This window comes from Lissotriton helveticus, chromosome 3_1, assembly GCF_964261635.1.
Source record: "Lissotriton helveticus chromosome 3_1, aLisHel1.1, whole genome shotgun sequence".
Lineage (NCBI taxonomy): Eukaryota > Metazoa > Chordata > Amphibia > Caudata > Salamandridae > Lissotriton > Lissotriton helveticus.
The window spans coordinates 1,914,869,222-1,914,891,375 of record NC_136061.1 but is presented as its reverse complement, the minus strand read 5'-3'; positions in this window follow the sequence as shown (position 1 = coordinate 1,914,891,375).

Here is a 22,154-nt window from a genome sequence, read left to right as displayed (position 1 = left end):
TTCTCAATTTGTGGACAAAATTGGTTTGACCACCTCCATTTCTGTCTTTGGCATATATTTGAATATACCAAGGCAGTCTGAGGAAAAAGTGCCATCAATTGCTCAAAGGTGTCCTTTAAAAGCATTTCCAGACCTACCCCAGTCAAAGTGCCTAAATCATTACCTCCACAGTGCACAATTAACAGGTCAGGTTTTGGCAAATGCATAAAGGTTTTCACCAATGGTATCAATTGGTGACATTTTAATCCTCTGTGGCCAAACCACTTAATTTCCACATCTTGTAAATTGAGGTTAGGTAAATTCCTGTTCTCAGCATACCTCTGAGCCCAATAGATGTAACTATGTCCAACAATCCAGACAGAAAACATGGTGAGAGAAGGTTCTCCTGCAGTCAGATGAAGTGTGGCAATGAAATGGCAGTTGAAAAAATAAGAGTTTAAAATGAAAAAAACTGTGGAGTTTCTGTGTTAATGAAGCAGTAACAGTGATTGGTGGATTTTGATTGCTGAAAACAGAAGGTTAGGGTGCATGGATGAGTTGTTTGAAAGATGTATTTTGAGTGGTCAAGAAAAAATCATTAAATGAAAGAATGCACTGGATATGAGGTGCACTGAGAGTTCAGAGTTCAATTGCAACATTGTTGTGTGAACTTGCAAACACCAGAGGTCTTCCAAGACGTGGTTGCCATGCAGAAAATGCAGAAAGGGCAGAGGGGGGAAGGGTTTTCATTTGAAAAAAAGTGAGGGAAGAGTTTTGATTGGGTGACATGAGAGATATGTGTGAAGAATTACAGCATTTCTGTGCTTTTGATAGCTGCAGACTCTGGAGTGCATACCTTTTGCTCTGCTGAAGACAAATTGGTGTGTTTCTGAGACTGTTTTGAAACTCAAAGTATTTGCTAAGGTGAGAAAAGATTTCTTTAATTTAGATAGAGAATAGTGTGCTTTAAGGAGAAAATTATGAAGAAAGTTGTGTTCTTCAAATGTTGCTTTGTCTCAAGTGTTTTACAAATAGATTTTGTTTCTTTGAGAAAATGTAATTGGAGAAAATGTGAAGTATTAGTACTGACAGGGTGTTATTGTGCATAGGAGCTGTGGAGTCTTTTCAAATTATGACTTGAAAATCGTTTTTGAGGAAAATGAATGGTTATAATATTTATGACAAGGACATAATGGTGTATGCTTCATTATAAGGCAATTGAGTGTCTCTGATGTTATTTTTCCCATTTTAATGTAAGACCTTTCTCTGTGGAGCAAATTGCTTGTAAATATGCTCCCACCTGTGCATGGCAAATTTAGATTTTGAATGTTTGCGTTACATAGCCATGTTAAAAGTGACACAAACATGCTGCAAAGGCAATCAAAAAACGCTTTTATGTGTCTTAAGGACATTTTAAGTCATTTCTCCATGTGCAGTGTTTTGAAATTATGATTTGAAAATCGTTTTTGGGGAAAAGGAATGGTTTTTAAATTTATGACAAGGACATAATGGTGTATGCTTCTTTATAAGGCATTTCAGTGTCTCTGATGTCATTTTTCCCATATTACATTAAAAGACCTTTCCCCGTGGGGCACATTCCTTGTAAATATGGTCCCACCTGTGCATGGTAAATTTTGATTTTGACTGTTTGAGTTACATAGCCATGTTAAAAATGACCCAAAAACTTGCAAAGGCTTTAAAAAACACTTTCATGTGTCTTAAGGACATTTTAAGTCATTTCCCCGTGGGCAGTGTTTTCAAATTATGACTTGAAAATCGTTTTTGAGGTAAAGGAATGTTGTTAAAATTTATGTGCGCCATATGCCCCCAAGTTTCTTTTTCAGGGGTGCAGCAGGGTGGTCTTGAGACACCCCTGCACCTTTGGAAAAATTCCTAATTTGCGATGAGCTAATTGCTAATCGCAAATTGCACCTTCATTCCTATGGGCCTCCTGGCATCCTGAGTAGGCCTCACCTTAAACAAACCTCTGGATAGGGCACACCTTATCGTCATCCTGAATTAATCATTTAAAATGCTAGGGATAGATTTATGATAGGTGTATGCCTCTTTTGCGCCACTGTGTGTCACTTTTGTGATGCAGCGGCGGTGCAAAAGATTTGCTATGAGGCGACAAAATTACAAATTGATGCATTTAGGCAGATGTGTCATGGTGTAAAAAACACCGTGCCACATGAAACTGATGCAGCAGTGATGCAAAAGATGCACCATGTTGGAAGACAGGCCTCACTTGGGGCCATATGTATGAAGCTAATTAGCGTTTGCAAAGGCCGAAGTTCTGTGAATTTCGGCCTTTGCGAATGCTAATTAGACAAATGGTATGTATCAAACAAGTTTGATGCAAAATAAGGAATAGCAAAAATTGCTATTCTTTATTTTGCGATTGCACTGAAGGATTTGCAAATTTTGTGATTTTTAAATGCAATGTATCAAACAAAAAATATGCAAAAAATGCCATTAAGGATTTGCAAATTACCACCAACTTCTAGTTGGTGGTAATTTGCGAATTCTTTTCAAAAAGCTTTTTTTCCAAAAAACAAAAGGTGACATATGACGCCCATACATGCCCTTAGGGCATGTATGTGCGCCATATGCCCCCAAATTTCTTTTTCAGGGGGTGCAGCAGGGTGTTCTTGAGACACCCATGCACCCTTGGAAAAATTCCTAATTTGTGATGAGCTAATTGCTAATCGCAAATTGCACCTTCATTCCTATGGGCCTCCTGGCCCATGGAAATGAATGAGTAATTTGCAATTAGCAATTTGTTCATTGCAAATTAGGAATGGTAAAGAATCGCTATTTATTCCTTAAAATTCGCTATTTAGGAAATGCAAAATAGTTTGATGATACATATGGCAGTTCATCTCTAACAAGATAAGAAGCATAGGGATAGATTTATGATGACTGGCACAATGAAGTGGACATAACTTACTTCATTGGTAGGCCTTTACATGTATTATCTGCTCTGTATTGTTCATCAAGTGTAACTTTGATCTGCAATCCTGAGTAGGCCTCACCTTAAACAAACCTCTGGATAGGCCACACTTTATCGTCATCCTGAATTAATCATTTAAAATGCTAGGGACAGATTTATGATAGGTGTATGCCTCTTTTGCGCCACTGTGCGTCACTTTTCTGATGCAGCGGCGGTGCAAAAGATTTGCTATGATGCGACAAAATTACAAATTGATGCATTTAGGCAGATGTGTCATGGTGTAAAAAAAACGTGCCACATGAAACCGATGCAGCAGTGATGCAAAAGATGCACCATGTTGCAAGACAGGCCTCACTTGGGGCCATATGTATCAAGCTAATTAGCATTCGCAAAGGCCAAAATTCTGTGAATTTCAGCCTTTGCGAATGCTAATTAGACAAATGGTATGTATCAAACAAGTTTGATGCAAAATAAGGAATAGCAAAATTTGCTATTCCTTATTTTGCGATTGCACTGAAGGATTTTCAAATTTTGCGATTCCTTAAATGCAATGTATCAAACAAAAAATATGCAAAAAATGCCATTAAGGATTTGCAAATTACCACCAACTTCTAGTTGGTGGTAATTTGCGAATTCTTTTCAAAAAGCTTTTTTTCCAAAAAACAAAAGGTGCCATATGACGCCCATACATGCCCTTAGGGCATGTATGTGCACCATATGCCCCCAAATTTCTTTTTCAGGGGCTGCAGCAGGGTGTTCTTGAGACACCCCTGCACCCTTGGAAAAATTCCTAATTTGCGATGAGCTAATTGCTAATCGCAAATTGCACCTTCATTCCTATGGGCCTCCTGGCCCATGGAAATGAATGGGTAATTTGCAATTAGCAATTTGCTCATTGCAAATTAGGAATGGTAAAGAATCGCTATTTATTCCTTAAAATTCGCTATTTAGGAAATGCAAAATAGTTTGATGATACATATGGCGGTTCATCTGTAACAAGATAAGAAGCTTAGGGATACATTTATGATGACTGGCGCAATAAAGTGGACATTACTTACTTCATTGGTAGGCCTTTACATGTATTATCTCCTCTGTATTCTTCATCAAGCGTAACTTTAATCTGCAATCCTGAGTAGGCCTCACCTTAAACAAACCTCTGGATAGGCCACACCTTATCGTCATCCTGAATTAATCATTTAAAATGCTAGGGACAGATTTATGATAGGTGTATGCCTCTTTTGCGCCACTGTGCGTCACTTTTCTGATGCAGCGGCGGTGCAAAAGATTTGCTATGAGGCGAGAAAATTACAAATTGATGCATTTAGGCAGATGTGTCATGGTGTAAAAAAAACGTGCCACATGAAACCGATGCAGCAGTGATGCAAAAGATGCACCATGTTGCAAGACAGGCCTCATTTGGGGCCATATGTATCAAGCTAATTAGCATTCGCAAAGGTCAAAATTCTGCGAATTTCGGCCTTTGCGAATGCTAATTAGACAAATGGTATGTATCAAACAAGTTAGATGCAAAATAAGGAATAGCAAAAATTGCTATTCCTTATTTTGCGATTGTACTGAAGGATTTGCAAATTTTGCGATTCCTTAAATGCAATGTATCAAACAAAAAATATGCAAAAAATGCCATTAAGGATTTGTAAATTACCACCAACTTCTAGTTGGTGGTAATTTGCGAATTCTTTTCAAAAAGCTTTTTTTCCAAAAAACAAAAGGTGCCATATGACGCCCATACATGCCCTTAGGGCATGTATGTGCGCCATATGCCCCCAAATTTCTTTTTCAGGGGTGCAGCAGGGTGTTCTTGAGACACCCCTGCACCTTTGGAAAAATTCCTAATTTGCGATGAGCTAATTGCTAATCGCAAATTGCACCTTCATTCCTATGGGCCTCCTGGCCCATGGAAATGAATGGGTAATTTGCAATTAGCAATTTGCTCATCGCAAATTAGGAATGGTAAAGAATTGCTATTTATCCCTTAAAATTCGCTATTTAGGAAATGCAAAATAGTTTGATGATACATATGGCGGTTCATCTCTAACAAGATAAGAAGCTTAGGGATAGATTTATGATGACTGGCGCATCACCAGGGATGTGCCAGTCATCCTGCGCTGCTGTTCCGCCACCCATGGTGTGCTGCATTTACAATGCGGCGCAGCATGGGGCAAAAATGGCACAGATGCGTGACGCATCTGTGCCGTAAAGGTGGCGCATTGCTGGAGTTGTATCGCAAGTGTGATGCAGCTCCAGCAAGGCTCAGGGGTGCCCCATCTCCACAATGTTGCGTCAAGACCTATGCCTGCTTCAAGCAGGCCCAGGGTTTTGACGTAGCTTTCTCCTATCTGATTGTAAATGCGGCACACCATGAGTGGCAGAGCAGCTGTGCACGTTAACTGGTGCATGCCTGGGGATGTGCCATTTAACATAAATCTGCCCCTTTACATTTAAGTATGTGCAGGGGACACAGAGTCGGTGAGGCTTATCCAAGGTTAAGAAGAGATGAGTCCTGTTCACTGAAAAATTAGACATAGGCTTCACCTGCTCAGCATCGTTGGACATGGCTATATAATAGCTGCAAAATGTTACTCTTGTTAAACAATTTTACTATTATAATCTCTGAGATTTGTCTCTTACTCTGCAACATCTCATTGTTGTTATCTTTCTTTAAAGATAAAGACAACATCAACATGAGCGACAATCAGCAATCAGTTGATTTTGACCTCATCATTGAACTCGTAATTGAAACATCAGTGGATGTTGATCCCTTGGATGATTTAAATTCTGAGGATGAAGAAGAACGTGATGAGGATGCAGATTTGTCCGAATTATATGACATAGGATGGGAAGCTGACGTGCTTGAGCCTATGGCACTATAAACATTTATTTTAAAAATGTATAATAAATAAAAAGTAAAAATGTAAACCGTTTAATTTAAAAATAAAGACACCTTCAAAAACAGGTTATGTGTAGTGTCTTCAATAAAATATTAAAATATGCTCATAAAATTAGATCAGATTCACATATAAAATAGCACAGGTAACATGAATATAAATTCCATTTCTTTTCTGCTATTTCTGTATTCTAAATTTGCCAAGCACTAAAAAATCTTCTATGTAAAAATGTCAAGTAGTGTTTTAAGTTTTTGATTACTGTTATTGATTTACTGTTGGGTAATAGTGGTTAATAAAATTTTTTATTATATTTTACCACAGATTCAACTGCAGATCATTTCAAGATTTCAGCATGCCAACCAAAGAAAGAGTGAGAAAGGCTGCAAAACGTCAAAGACAGCAGGTTAATGAAAAAAAGCAGCAGTCCTCTAACAAAAAGATTTGTCAAGTCACCAAGAAAGCACCGGGTAAGAGTACAAAAACATTTATAAGAAATATTTGTAGTAAAAAAAATATTACTACAGAAAATGTTTCAGTCCAGAAAAAGAGAAGCAATTCAAACGGAAAGGAAAGGCCAATGAAAAATGTTACTGCTAGAGCAAGAGATAACTCTGTGCATGATAGTAGAAGGAAACAACAGTTTAGGGACATTCGTAAACGAATGTTCCGCAACAGGATAATTGGCAATTTGTTAAAAAATATTAAGAAAGGTCAACAGAAAGTGTTTTTTTATAAGAGAAAAAAAAAAGTTGAGAAAGTTATTGATCAGGCATTTGAAATTAAACGTAAGTTATTTATTTTGATAATCAATAGAATTAGGAAGCTAAACAAGGCAATTTATGATTTCAAAAGAAATAGTAGATGGAAGAGAATAGTTAATCGTAGTAATTTTTGTGAAGTTTTTTCTGGAGAATGGATGCATAGTTCAAGCTGTGAGGCATTTTATAATGAGGAGAGTTATTTCCAGGATAATGATTTGGTGCATGCAGTTGACACCAGTGGTCGAGCTTATGAAGTGAAAGATGGTTGTCCAGTTGAAAAAGAAAAACTTGTGACAACAGAGGCAGAAGAGGTGTTAGGTAATGAGGTTTTAGGAAGACGTGCTAAGGGTCCTGTGTACACCTGGAAGTGTAGTAGTATTTGCAGTGTGCGACAGGATTCCATCAATTTGCTTTGTGATTTTGTACGGTCATTTAATAAGAAAAGTTTGAAGCAGAAAATGAGGTTGTTGCAAGAATTAGATCCTTGCAGAGTGAGAGAAGTGACAGGTTTGCATGGTCATTCACTGGCTTGTCTTTCCGGGAGAGTATGCCAGAGTGTTTTTCATCATTTCAGGATGCTAGCAGTGCATCATAATAAAGGGAGGAAATTAGTTAGAATGTTGTATTATGCTAAGAGTCCAGCAATTATGCTTAAACAATTATGCGCTGCTCTTTTGCATGGTTCTGAAATAGATGTGAAGAATATATGTGAAGAAATTGAGTTTTGTTACTTTGGAAGTAAAGAGGAGAATGTTGAAATTGACCAAGAAGAAGCAGGTAATGTGGAAGATAGTGTACAGGTTTCCAGTACAGATAATTTCCAGAGGGAAATTGCGACGTTTCAGGTCAAATCAAGTGAGAGGCCAAATTTCACTTGTGTGTGTTGTCGACGCACTTATTATAAGAATCAGACTAAGTTAGTGGATTTATATGCAAAAAGTGAAAGGGAAAATAATAGTGAATGGAAGGATTTCGCAACATACTTGATGGCAGAAAATTGTTTTGATTTGGGATTGGATCAACGTGTGTGTACTTATTGTTGTTGCAAATTAAATCAAAACCAGATGCCTGCTAGAGCAGTTCATAATAATCTGGAATTGGTTGAGATTCCTTCTGAATTGAAGGATTTAAATACTTATGAATCTATTTTGATTCAAAGTATCCATCCCTTTCAGGCTATTGTAAGAATGGAGCCAAAGACAGGGAAATTGCCTCCATCAGATTTACAGAGAGGATTAAAGGGAAGAGTTGTTTATTTGCCTCTAGATTTGAAGAAAAACATTAACACAATTGGAGTAGAAAAAGTGGAAGAGGAACCTCTGGTTATCTTAGTTAATGGGGTTCCGACAAAGAATAAGAAAATATGGCAAGATTTAGTGGATGTTAGGAAAGTTAAAAAGGCAACATTGTATTTGAAAAAAAATAATAAATACTATAAGAATGTATATGTTGCAGAAGAGGAAGTAAGTGAGGAAGAGGATAGCGATTTGTGTGCTGGTCAAATTGAGAAAGTAGAACCCTCTACTAGTGAAGAAATATATGAACATTATAGTGTTCATCCTTTGCATTCCAAGGAAGTCATGGGGAATGCTATTGAGTTGTTTCAAATGAAACAAGCCAAAGGGAGTCCCATTAGTGTTTGGGAGGAAAGTTTGGAAGCTCTGTGTTTCCCACAGCTTTTTCCAACAGGTCAGGGAGGAAGATATGATGAGCGACCTCATCAAATTCCTGCTTCTGAATACCGGACTTTGCGATTGTATGCAGGAGATGCTAGGTTTCGACAATGCATTCCTTATTTGTTTCATCTCCTGTTTGAAAGCGATCTGTCTGGACTGTCATATGCAGTGAACCACATCTTGAAAAGTGGTATACACATGCAAAACATCTCGGCAAGTGACTTTATGGATAAAGTCAATGTCCAAGACAGTATTTTGGATTCTCACCTGATTAATCTCATGGCGTGTCAGCGTGGTACTAATGAGTACTGGTACCGTCGTCATGGTGATTTAAAATATATGCTGAGGAACTTAGGAACTCCCACATGGTTCCTCACTCTGAGCTGTGCCGAGTATGGCTGGGAAGACTTACTTGAATTTCTACGAGAGGCAAATGCTAACGTAGAAAACATCGAATTCAAGACACCCGGAGAATTGTGCTCTTTGGATCCAGTCAATGTATGTAGGTACTTCAATCATAGATTTGAAGCTATGATGTCTTTCATCATGAATAAGAAGAATCCACCTCTTGGAGAGGTGTTGGATTTCTTCTGGAGAAAGGAGTACCAAGCAAGAGGTGCTCCTCATATACATATGTTGCTGTGGATCAAGGATGCACCTAAATTTGAAACGGATCCAGAAGACTCAGTGATGAGTTGTATACAACAGTATTCTTCGTGTGCTGTTCCAAACGCAAAGGAGAAGAAAAGCCTAAGAGAAAAAGTTCTGCGTTTCCAAAGCCATCGATGTGGAAAGTACTGTCGTCGTAAATTCCGAAACAAGGACAAGTTCTACACCAAATGTCGTTTCGGCTTTCCACGACCGGTGATTTCTAAAGGAAGAGTAAACAGTTTGATGTCTTCGCTGCGACATAATGTGATGAAGAAATCACCTAAAAACACATACAATTTGAAGAGGAACGAAGAGTCCAAGTACATCAACGACTACAACCCGGTGATTTTGTCCATGTGGAATGCTAACATGGATATACAGTTTGTGGCTGATAACTGTATGGCTGTGGCTCGGTATGTGACGTCTTACATCACCAAAAAAGAGAAGACAGAATTGAAGGATATGTGGGAGGACATTTCCCATGAAAAGAGCCTCAGCAAGAAGTTGTACAGTTTCAGTCTGAAGATGTTGTCGCATCGAGAAATTGGAGCGTACGAATGTTCTGACCGGTTGTCTTCAGCAAGTCTCTATGCCAAGTCCAGGAGTATCGTTTGGGCGAGTCTTGGTCTTGCTGCAACGCGTAATCGAGTTCTCAAACCTGTGCGGGAAATTGAGTATTTGGCGGAAAAGGAGCCAAACAGTACCGACATTTTGAAGACCAACATGTTGGATACATATTATCCAAATCGAAGCATTCACCTCGAGAATGTTTGTTTATATGAGGTTCTTCAAAATTACATATTCAAGAGGAACATCAAAGAAGATACTGAGAAAGGAGTGTATGCTGTAATAGGAAGTGAGGGATGTCTGGTCAAGCAAAGAAAATGCCACTTGGTAAACCATCGAAAATTGAGTGGCGAATCTCCTGAAAAAAAGGAGTTTTTCTATTTAGCACTTTTGCAACTTTTCAAGCCTTGGCGTGCAGAAGAGGAACTGCTTGGAGATTTTCTCTGTTACGAAGACTCTTTCAATGCCGCCAAGGAGACCATAGAATGTCCTGCTTTTCCCAAATATGTAGAAATGTTGAATGCGGAAATTGAGCAGGAAGCAATGATTGCAGCCGAGATTGCCAGAGACAGTTCTCAGGACAGTCAGAGTTCTGCTTCATTGAGTCAGGATCCACTAGGAGGACCTGTTATCGAAAATGAAGCTGCCACTGCTATGAATGAAGTGGAAAGAGCCATGGCACATGCTCAAGAGGATGCGGTTAACTTAGAAGAGTTGGAAAGACAACTCAACGTTGAGCAGAGGAAAATATATGACGAAGTTACCATGCAAATTGATCATGGATTAAGTCATGACAAGAAAGAGTGCTCATGTACGTCGTTGAAGCCTGTCCGACTGTACGTGAGTGGAGAAGCGGGAACTGGAAAAAGTTTCCTTATTAAAGCAATTTCATGTTATTTGCAGGAAAGCACAGAGTCATCGCTGTCTTGTGTTGTCACCGCTCCAACTGGACTGGCAGCACATAACATTAAAGGGATTACTTTACATCGTTTACTGATGCTGCCAGTGGAGCATGACAACAAATTACAATATCACAAGCTATCTGGAGATGCTTGTTTTGAAGTTTCAAGAATCTTGAGGAAAATGAAACTTCTTATCATTGACGAAGTAAGCATGGTTTCCAATGTCATGCTTGCCTTTGTGCATTTGAGAATGCAAGAAGTTCTCAAAACAGAGTATGATGTGTTATTTGGTGGCAAACACATCATTGTTTTCGGAGATCTTCTGCAGCTGACACCAGTGAAAGGGCAACCTGTGTTCAAAATGCTCACGCATGAAGATACCAGGAAGTGCCTAGGCAGCATTGGCAACGTCAATATATGGTTAAACTTCAATTATGCTGAACTGCATGAAAATATGCGTCAGGCGAAGGATGAAGTTTACAAGACTATTCTACAAGATGATAGAATTGGAAAAGTGACCGAGCATGGGAAAGAAGCTTTACATGCACGATTACTGTCAAATTTATATCCAGAACAAGATGTTGTGCCTGAGAATATTTTTCAGAAAATTACTGAGAAGAAATCTGGAATATGTTTGATGCCAACTCTTGCAGAATGTGCCAAATTCAACAACAAAATGTTGTATTTAGAAAAGCAAGAGATTGTGAAACTGGAAGCTATTGACAGAGTAGAGCATATGGGATCAACAATTATTTTGTCTGAGAATCTGAAAACAAAATTGGATTCATTAGAGAAGAGTATATCTAAAACTGCAGGTTTTGAAAAGACTCTGAATGTGTGCTTGAACTGCCGTATAATTTTAAGAAGGAATTTACATGTTGAAAGAGGTCTGGTAAATGGATCAATGGGTAATGTTGTTGATTTTGTAAAATACAGAAATAGAGATGGAATTGAATTTTTAAAAATTAAATTTGATGGCATTGAGGAAGTACAGCTAATTGGTCGTTGTTCTGCTAGATTTTTGCTTGTAAAAGACTTATATGTTCGCCGTAAGCAGTTTCCTGTTTGCTTGGCATATGCGGTGACAATCCATAAATCGCAAGGTTTAAGTGTAGACAGTGCATTGGTGAATATTGGCAGTTCTGTGTTCAAGGAGGGTATGGCATATGTGGCATTGTCACGAGTTAGAACTTTATCGGGATTGTACTTGATTGAGTGTGATGTCACAAGCATTTGTGCGGATCTAGATTGTGTTAAGGAATACAATAGGTTAAGAAGAGAGTATGCGCCACATTTGCCTCAATATCCTTTGTTTGAGAAACGTGTGGTAGGCCGGAAACGAAGAAATGTGACCAATACTGGGGAGGTTGTAGCAAAAAGACGAAAAGTCGATGAACCTGAAATTATAAGCAGAAACAAAAAGGATTCTGTTGAAGATGTTGTTGGTTTTCAATTTGAAAACAGTTCTGGTGTCAACTGCTATGCTAATGTAGCGGTTAATGTTTTGTTTTCTCTAGAAAATGTAAAAGAAGAGATTGTGGTCAATTCTGATCAAAGATTTTGCAGTTTGTTAAATTCTGTCTTAGAAAAATGTAGCACTGATAGAACAAACATAGAAAGTGTGTCTGAAATTCGAAATCTGTTAGACAGATGTTCAGGCCAAACACAATTCTCTCAAAATATTCAGCAAGATTGTCAGGAGTTTTTAATGTATATGCTTGATGTATTGCATGCTGAAGGTGTAGATGTAGATCAGCTGTTTGGGCTTTCTTATCAATGGCAGCATGACTGCGAGAACTGTAGGGTATCAAGTACTACTAGTGTAGACTCAGAAAGATTTATATATTTAACTTTGCCAGACAGTAAATCAGTCTCCTTTAATAAGCTAATAAAAGCAGCTGATCACAACATGGAGTGTAGCCAATGTAAATCTGAAATGATGTCCACATTATTTATACGAACATATGGCCAGTATGTCATTTTAATGTTCCAACGATGTAGGCCTGATGGAACAAAATTGACAACTTTAATTAAAAATTTTGTGGCTTCGCAGTTGTCAATATCAGGAAGGACTTTTGTAACTGCAGCAATTATATATCATGACGGTCCTTCAACAACATCAGGACATTACACAGCTTATTTAAAGTCTAGAAATGGCTGGTCATTCTGCAATGATTCTGTTTTAATTTTCAAAAAAAAATTGCCGGATGACCTTAAAAACTCTTACCTGGTGTTTTTAAAACCAAAATTTTAGGGAAAGAATCTCGGGATGTGCTCTGAGGAATTTCAAGAAGTTCTAATGGCTCCTACACGATTTGGCCTTGAGGATAAGTGTAGTTCAGAGACATAACTTCTAACCATAAGACTGGACGTCATGGAGAAATAAGTGCACTTTGAATGAGTTCAGAAAAACTATTTCTTTTTATAAGCTAATTGGAGCAGCCAATCAAAACATAGAGTAGAGGGAATGTAAGTCTGCAATGCTGTCTACTGTTTTACATTGCTTTGTGATTAAAAGTGATGTAGAGAATTAAATAATTGTAGTAGTCATAGAGGTAGTGTAAGTCTGCTTCATAGTAAGCAGTATCAGTGTCATAGGAAATGTAGAACATGACTGAGGAAGAAGGGGAAGATATTACTAGTCCAGGATTGTGAAAATGATCTTCAACATTTTAATTCTGAAAGTTGCGGAAATGCCAAATGACGGGATTGGTTTACAAGAAATCCAAGAGTTATAAATGGCTCTGACAAGATTTGGCCTTGTGGAAACTTGTGGTAGAGAGCAAGAAGTCATTTATTGTATGTAACATGTTTTTCAAAACGATGGAGGTTTTCTTTCAGAAAGTGGCGGGCTGAAAGTAATAACAGCACAACAGAGTGTAAGCTGTTCATAGGACATCCTTTGACGTCATGGAAAGTAAGTTAACTTTAAGGAGTTCTGAATTCTGATTTGTTATGTTGTATGGGTTTTTTAAACACAATCATTTTGATTGTGTTTTTTTTTCCCCGCTGTTATATGATGAATACCTTCAAGTCACTGTTTTTAGTGAAATTTGATACATTCTGAGAACAGCAAAAATAAACCATTTAACATGTATAATTAATTCTGTACTGTTTCCATTTATGATGTACATTTAAAACTGTGTAGGAGGCATGGAGAAGGAGAGGCTTCTTTAAGTGTCAAAGTTCTTGCATACAGTGCTCATATTCTACGTAGTCTTTCATATGATAGACTACATTTCCACAATGAGATACCTAAGCAAAGGAAACACAGGTCATATGATTGTGGAATGAGCAAAAAAATTTGCATGTTTTTCAATTATATTACCTGTGTTTCCTAACATTACACACCACATTGTGTAGATGAGGTTTAGGCCTGTTCCTGGAGACAGAGGAGGTCTGACATTTGTTCAAGAGTGCAGTGGACATTACTCACTTCGTTGGTAGGCCTCCACATGTATTATCTTCTCTGTATTCTTCAACAAACCTAAATTCCATCTGCAACCCTGAGTAGGACTTACCTGAAACAAATCTGTGGATAGGTTACACCTTATTGGCATCTTGAAACAATCATTTAAAATGTTAGGGTCAGATTTATGGTGGCCGTGCGCCTCTTTTGCTCCATTGTGGGTCACTTTTGTGTAAAAGATGCACCATGTTGCAAGATAGGTTTCAGTTCATCTCCAGCAAGATACCATCAGTTTAAAATGTATATAATTAGCATTGTGTAGGGGGCATGCAGAAGCAAAAGCTTTTATAAGTGTCAAAGTTGTTGCATGCAGTGCTGCACTTCTAGGTACTGTTTAATATGCTGGACTACATCTGCACTATGAGATACCTAAGCAAAGGCAACACAGGTGATGTGATTGTGAAATGAGGAAAAGAAACTCCACATTTTTCAATTACATCACCTGTGTTTCCTAAGTTTATGAATGACATTGTGCAGATGAAGTTTAGGTCTGTCCACGGACACAGAAGAGGTCTGGCCTTTGTTCAAGAGTGAAGTGGACATGACTCACTTCATTGGTAGGCCTTCACATGTATTATGTCCTCTGTTCTCTTCAAACAACTCGAAATTTCATTTGGAACCCTGAGTAGGTCTCACCTCAAACAAACCTCTGGATAGGACACATCTTATTGGCATCCTGAAGCAATCATTTAAAATGTTAGTGTCTTGCGACACTTTTCTGAGACAACAGCAGTGCAAAAGATGCACCATGTTTTAAGATAGGCCTCACTTCATCTGCATCAAGATACTGTTAGTTTAAAATGTATATCTTTAGGACTGTGTAGGGGGCCTGGAGAAGCAGAAGCTTCTGTCAGTGTCAAAGTTGTTGAAAAACTGTTTGTCCTTCAATCTTTTCCCTTGTCTTTTGTAATTTTTATATACATGTTTTAATATTTTTCAAATGTTTGTTCTCTCTTTCACAGATTGAAAGTATAAAAACAAAAAGTGAGTAATTTAACGACAATTATAAGGTAAATGTTTGGTATTCTTTTCGTTACATTTCTATCACATTCACCTACTATTAGTTCCACAGCTTCATTTCTTTAACCCTCAGTTTCCTGCCTTTGCTACTTTCCTCATTCCTTTCTCTATTACCTACTTACTCAACTCCTTCCACTCTTTTTCTCAGTCCCTCTCTTCTCATAGTTCCTCACTCTTGTTCACTCACTCCGTCTCTATTACTCTTAGTGTCTTTGACTGATCACTTTTTCACTACTTGTTCATAATGCTTTCTCTGTGTAGTTGAAGCACACTAAGGGGCATATTATGAACACAGCCAATAAAATTATTGCTGTTTTTATTGGCAGAAAACTGGTGCAAAAGTGGTTTTAGCTGCAGTTTTCTGCCGCAAAAGCGGCTTTGGTGACATATTTCTGCCGATAAAAGCTGCAAAACTTTTATTGCCTATGTTGATGATATGGCTCTATGTTATTTACATTTCTTTGCTGTTTCAATTAATCTTTTTCTGTTATTTTTTGTTTTCTGTTTTCTATTTTTTCTCTCTGTTATTCCCCATGTTTTAATCTTATTTTGAACATTCACTCACATTCTCCAAGAAACTCTTCTTTGTTATTGTTCTACTCTCTTTTTTTTCTTTCACTTCCTTATCTATTTTGTTTTCCACAATTATACCGTCTTCCGTCTTTTCTTCGGTAAATAGATCTATTAAACAGTATCTCTGGTTTACTCCCTATAGCTGTCTTTCTTTTAACATCACTCTCTGTTTACTTTCCTTATACTTACTCTTCTTTTTTTTTTTTTTTTAATTTTTTGGTTCGCTCCCGGTTCGCGAACCGGGAAGCGAACTGGGAAGCGAACTAAAAGAAATAGAGCTTGCTAGAGTGCTAAACATTCTAGCAATTTTTTTTTAAAGGGGAGGTAGTTCTGAAAAGAACTTTTTTTTAATGTTTTTGTTGTTTTATATTTTTTTTATTTTTAGAACATTTTTTGTTTTTTTTGTATTTTTTGAACAATTTTATATTTTTTTTGTTTTTTTTGGGGGGGGAACAACAAAAAACAGGCATTGAAAAGGGCTCAACAGGAGCAAAAAAAAATTTACTGTGTGGGGCGGTTAGGGCAATTATGATTGTTATAAGCCAGGTTGATGGAATTAATACTCATGTTACCACATGATATCAATGCACCGCAGTGCAGACAAGTATATTTCATATGCCCAAAATTCTCCTGGATGTTTGGCACGGTTTCCCGTGCCTCTGCTGCTGTCAATGATATTAACGATGTTGACCTGGCCACAGGAGTTGCTCTTGGGTTTTGTTCCATGTCACTAATTTCCGCCCGGCTGTAATTGAGTGGATGCCTCCTGCTCATGTGCCGATGCATGGTATAGTTCCCATAGCTATACTTTTTATCAGTCCCTCTTGATAATTTGTCTTTGCAAATGAGGCAGGTGACATACCTCGCATTCACTTTCTTCTGCCCTGGAGGGATTGAAAAAAACTGCCAAATGAAACTGGCTTTCCTATGGGAAACCCGGGGCACCTCTTCCAAGAACTGTGGTCCTTCTCTCTCCTCATCCTCTATTTCTTCCTCTTCCTCCTCTGTGTTGGATGATGACCTGGGGAGGTGGTCCTCTCTTCCCATGAGGAGGTGGAGGTGGTGGTGGGGGTGCACCAGCTGAAGCAAGTACTGAAGCCATTGCTCTACTATGAATAAAGGTCTTCCTCTCACAATGATGAAAGTCAGAGTGAGGAAAGAAGGAGGGGTTTTCATCATTTGGGAAAAACAATAGTTCTAAACCAATGAAAAGTGTTATTTTTAGGTCACCTGACCTAGCCTTACATGATTATGAAACCAAAAGTTAAATGAACCAATGAAAAGTTTTATTAACAAGTCACATGACCTCTCACGCTTATGTTACGCGCTGCGGAATGCGCCCCGGATCGCTTCCGGGTCGCTGCGCTTCGCGCCTCGGTTTGCGTACCGGAGCACTTCCGGGTGCGCTAACGCAGCGCGTCATAAGACGCATTACGCGACAACGTGATACGTCGCGCTTCCGCGACGCGTCACGATGTTGATTTCTAACGCGGCAGTTGCGCTAACGGAACGTTTACCGGTTCGCGGACCGGGTCGCGGCATCAAATTGAGCTAACGGAAAGCTTCCCAGTTCGCGAACAGGGAGCGAAACAAAAAAAATATTTAAAAAAAAATTATTAATAAACATATAAAATATATTTTTGGATTTAAAGAAGAATACATTTTACAGCTATAGATATTAGCTTTTAAAAAACCAATGAAATTCACTGAAAAAACCATAGGTTATAGACCATATATAGTTAGGAATTAGCATTTACAAAACCTTGAAAATTCACTGAAAAAACCATAGGTTATAGACCATATATAGTTAGGAATTAGCATTTAAAAAACCTTATTTTACTCACACAAAACCATTGAAATTCCATATATAGTTAGTTGTACTAACTATATATCGCGCACCCGCAATCCACTGCTGATCATGTCACATATTACATCATTCATGACATGGTCAGTGACATCACTGATGACATCACTGATGACATCTCAAATGACATCACTGATGACATCACTGATGACATCTCAAATGACATCACTGATGACATCACTGATGACATCTCAAATGACATCACTGATGACATCACTGATGACATCTCATTTGACATTACTGATCACATCACTGATGACATCATTCATGTGATAATACGATGAACCTCTTCAGACTCTAATATAACCTTAGATACACTCAGTGTAAACATACACTCACAGACTGTCACTCATCCATGGAGTTACTCAGACACCTAGTCAGTCATGCAAAGAATCAATCACACCTCCATTTTCTCAACTATACAGTTATACACACCTTACTTATTCAAACATATACTAAAACATATTTACTCTCTTATACAATCCTGGATACAAGTTCACAATGATGCATACAGCCACTCACACATTCACTGGCTCCTATGCACAGTTATTTATATATGTCAACTCTCACATGTACTGTATTTTACATATGTACTTACTTTGACATGTAGCACTGAGATATCCATTCACTCACCAATACACTCATGCACACAGTCAACTGCCCATACAGCTGTTTCCACATGCACTTTTGAACCCATACATCTAGTGAATCAACTGCTCACACATATATGCACAGAGTCATACACCTCCCAGCCACCCACACACACACTCAGTCTCCCATACAAATGCTTGGGCAACCAATCAATAACCCATATAGTTACTCATATAGCTACTGATCAACACATGCAGCAGTTTACAGAACAACAGACATAATGATGCACAAATTAAGACAGTTTAGTCACTAACCCATGCATTCAGTGAGACACATTTAATCACTCACTCATACAGTCAGTCACGCACCTACTAAATCCTTCATCCAGACACTTCTACATCTACTCATTCTTCAATATGTAAAACATATTTAAACTTTACAGAAACACACAGTCACTGGATGATGTCATCAGTGATGTCATCAGTGATGTCATTTGAGATGTCATCAGTGATGTCATCAGTGATGTCATTTGAGATGTCATCAGTGATGTCATCAGTGATGTCACTGACCATGTCATGAATGATGTAATATGTGACATGATCAGCAGTGGATTGCGGGTGCGCGATATATAGTTAGTACAACTAACTATATATGGAATTTCAATGGTTTTGTGTGAGTAAAATAAGGTTTTTTAAATGCTAATTCCTAACTATATATGGTCTACAACCTATGGTTTTTTCAGTGAATATATATATATATATATATATATATATATATATATATCTATATATATATATAGATATAGATATATATATATATATATATATATATATATTGTACATAAAACATAAACAATATTAACAATTCATATATATATATAATGATCTTTGAATAGTAGTAAATTATGTATGTGTGTTTATATAAGAATATATTTATGAATAGGGCCTGATCACGATGACAGCCCAACTGCTCGTCGGTTGTGGTCTGACTGCCATCTGCTGCTGAGGTCCGACCGATGCATTACAGTACGTGCAATCGGAGAAAGCAGTTGGAGAGACCGTCCAACGCCTTGAGCCCATTGGTGTTTTGGAAATAGTTCATAATGACAGCGGCTCCGTCACCGGGATTATGATGTTGATTTCCAACAGCCATTCCATGTTGGTCTTTCCGACATCCAAAGGCTGTCGGAAAGTGACAATGGGGGCTCCTAGCATGGGCCCCTTCCCTCCTGACCCTCCGCATTTCAGAGGTGCTAAACATTCCTGCACCATCTGGCAATCACAGTGAGGTACATGCCACACAGTGCAGGGATGTTTGGCAACATACATTTTTAAATGCAAGCTTGTGCTGCATGCCTTTTAATCCTGCTACACAAGGTTACATTGAAAAATTGATGTTTCTGACCGCTCTATGGGAGGTCGCATTCAAATTGGGATATCGGAACTGCCAACCTAAGGTCGGGCGATTCCTTTCCCACCACAGCATCCGGTTGACTTTGTAATAAGGCCTGTAGTGTTAAATATTAGTGAGATGTATTTAATGAACATCATTTCCCTGGTATATACTAACATATTTAAGATATACTACTTTAAACTGTATATCTTGTAAGAAACAATCATTTTGTATGTTTTTACCAATATTAGGGTGAAGCAATATTTTTAAAAATATTTTTGTACTTACTATTATAAGGATAGGGACAACATATTTTTGTAAATGATATTTTTGGAGCAAAGTTTTTGTTGCACGATATTGTTGATTAAGATATGGTGTCAGTGATCAAAGATTTAAACATACAATGTGCACTTCTAGGCATGTACAGTTTTCATCACTTGCTGAAGGCACAAGACAAACACGGAGGGGTCCTTTAGTGACGGTAAATACTGTACACTCAGTCCTGTGAGATACAGAACAGTTTTTCTAGCTAAATCCATGGAGGACAGAGTTGATTATGTTTACTAGCCTCTAGAGAACATTGTCAGGGCATGTTGTTTAACTTGGGTATTTTAGTCTGATCATCTTTAAGGTTCTGATGTAATTTCTGCATCGAGATCAATAACACAGATGATTATCTCAACTACGATGTTTATTGTTCACTGCTATCAACACTCACCTTCCTTAACTCTGAGCCAGACAATGCTGTCTCCTTTCTTGTAGATAGTGCTTTCCTGTTTCAACCTCATAATTGCACATTTCTAAGCATTTGGTAGGGGGTAATGCAATTCTTTTTATGTTCGTTTTATGTGTAATATTTGACAGACACTCTTCTTGTTCAGGTTAGGCAGGAGCTAAACATGTGGTAAAAGCTCAAACACCTGGGGAGCGTCACTGATTGTTTCGGGCCTAGGCGTTTCAGTTTTTTTAAGACTTGAAGGACTTCGTGTCAATCCTTGTCATATTGTGTGGTGAGGTAAGCAGTCTCACTGACCCCATCCCACTCTGTGATGAGTGAGGGACTGCTGCCTTCCCAAAGGTCAGCCAGTGAGGGAAGGCAGCAGTCCCAATCCTTCTGGGACCTCTGTGAAGGTAAGTTTTATGTTGTTTGGTGCGAGCGTGCATGTATGATCGTATGCATGTGTATTTATGAAGGAGTGTGAGTGAATGGGTTTGTGTGTGAATGCAAGGGTGTGAGTCAGTGTGTATGTGTACGTGTGTGCCCATTTTTTAAGCTATTGGGCATCTGAATTAAAATCGCTACAGGGGAACTAGTCTATTGACCCTCACACCCAGTACAAATTAGATAAGCTTGGGATCCTGACCCATAGGTACCCCCACCGTGAAACTTCTCCTAAACCTTCTGGACATGGTGAGTACCAACAAACCCTCACTACTCCCGCACGTCAGGCGCAGGAGGGACTCCCAATCTGCTACCTAAACACCCGCTCAATGGTGAAACATCAACTTGAGATCTTCTATCTCTAAGACGTGGATAAACCAGATATCCTTCTCCTATCCAAAACATGGCTGACGGCTGAATCCAGCCCTGACATTGTTGCAGCAATCCCAGAAAATGATTACATCCTCCAGGCTCACAGACCCGCAAGCAAAGCCGGAGGAGGGTTGCAGCTGTTATACTACAGAAACACAAATTCACCTCTTTAGTAACATTAGGTATTCCCTCAGTTGATAGCCTTTTACTTAAATTCGAATCCCATCACTCCTCGTTTATATGTGCTCTACTCTATAGACCCCCCACTCCACATGCCTATATTTCCACAGTTGTTGGGTGATGCAATTGCCGAACTGGTTCTCAACCACGCTACAATTCTGATAATTGGTGATTTAAACTTTTGGTCTAATGATGCACGTGAAAGCCCCTGCTCTGTTGAATGAACTGCACCCAGCATGTAAAGGTAGCCACCCACATAAAGGGTCACATTATAGACCAGCTCTAGACATCCAACCTAGAAATTTCCCACCTACTGATTGCCCCTTGTACACGGCCGGACAATCATTTTATTACCTTTTCTATCCCGAGTACTCTCCCTACTATAAACCCTCTTTCAGGTAATATCATGGCCAGAAACTGGAGCTGGGTGGACACCTCAGAATTTTGCTCCTCCCTTACCACCTCAGCCCCCACTGCCCAGGAGGAATCCCCCCACATCCAGGCAGAAAACATCAACACCTGGTTGGAATCTGCCAGAGACAGCATAGCCCCCTTGAGGAAAATCAAAAAAAGGAGGCCCCATGACTCCCAACACTGGTTCTCTGAAGACCTTAAGATGAAGAAACTGGCTATGCGACAAGCTGAACACAAGTGGAGATGCGATTATTGCCCTGATAAAAAGGCCATTTTCGTGTCCGCACTTAGAAACTACAAGCGTGCTATCCTCCGGACCAAAGCAGAATACTTTTCCTCAAAAATATTCAAACCAACCAACAAAGCCAAGGACATCTTCTCCATAGTGGATGAACTTGTCAAATTAGATCGTGTCACTGCCAAACTCACCCCTTCACAATTCTTATGCGATTCCCTTAACACATTTTTCATTGAAGAAAATTGCCATCTTTAAAGCTAGTATTCCCAAGGCTACCTCCCCTTCGGACACTCCGTGTTCACACACCAACCCTTGTTCAAATCTTCTACATCACCCAAGAATCCTTCTTTGCCCTACTTAAAAAGGTCTGCTCCGGTTCCCCTACGGACAGCTGTCTTCCCCCCACATCCTTCGGGAAGTTTTTCTCCACTGTCCAGACCCCCCTCTATCGCTTCTAAATAACTCCCTTGCCCAAGGTATTGTT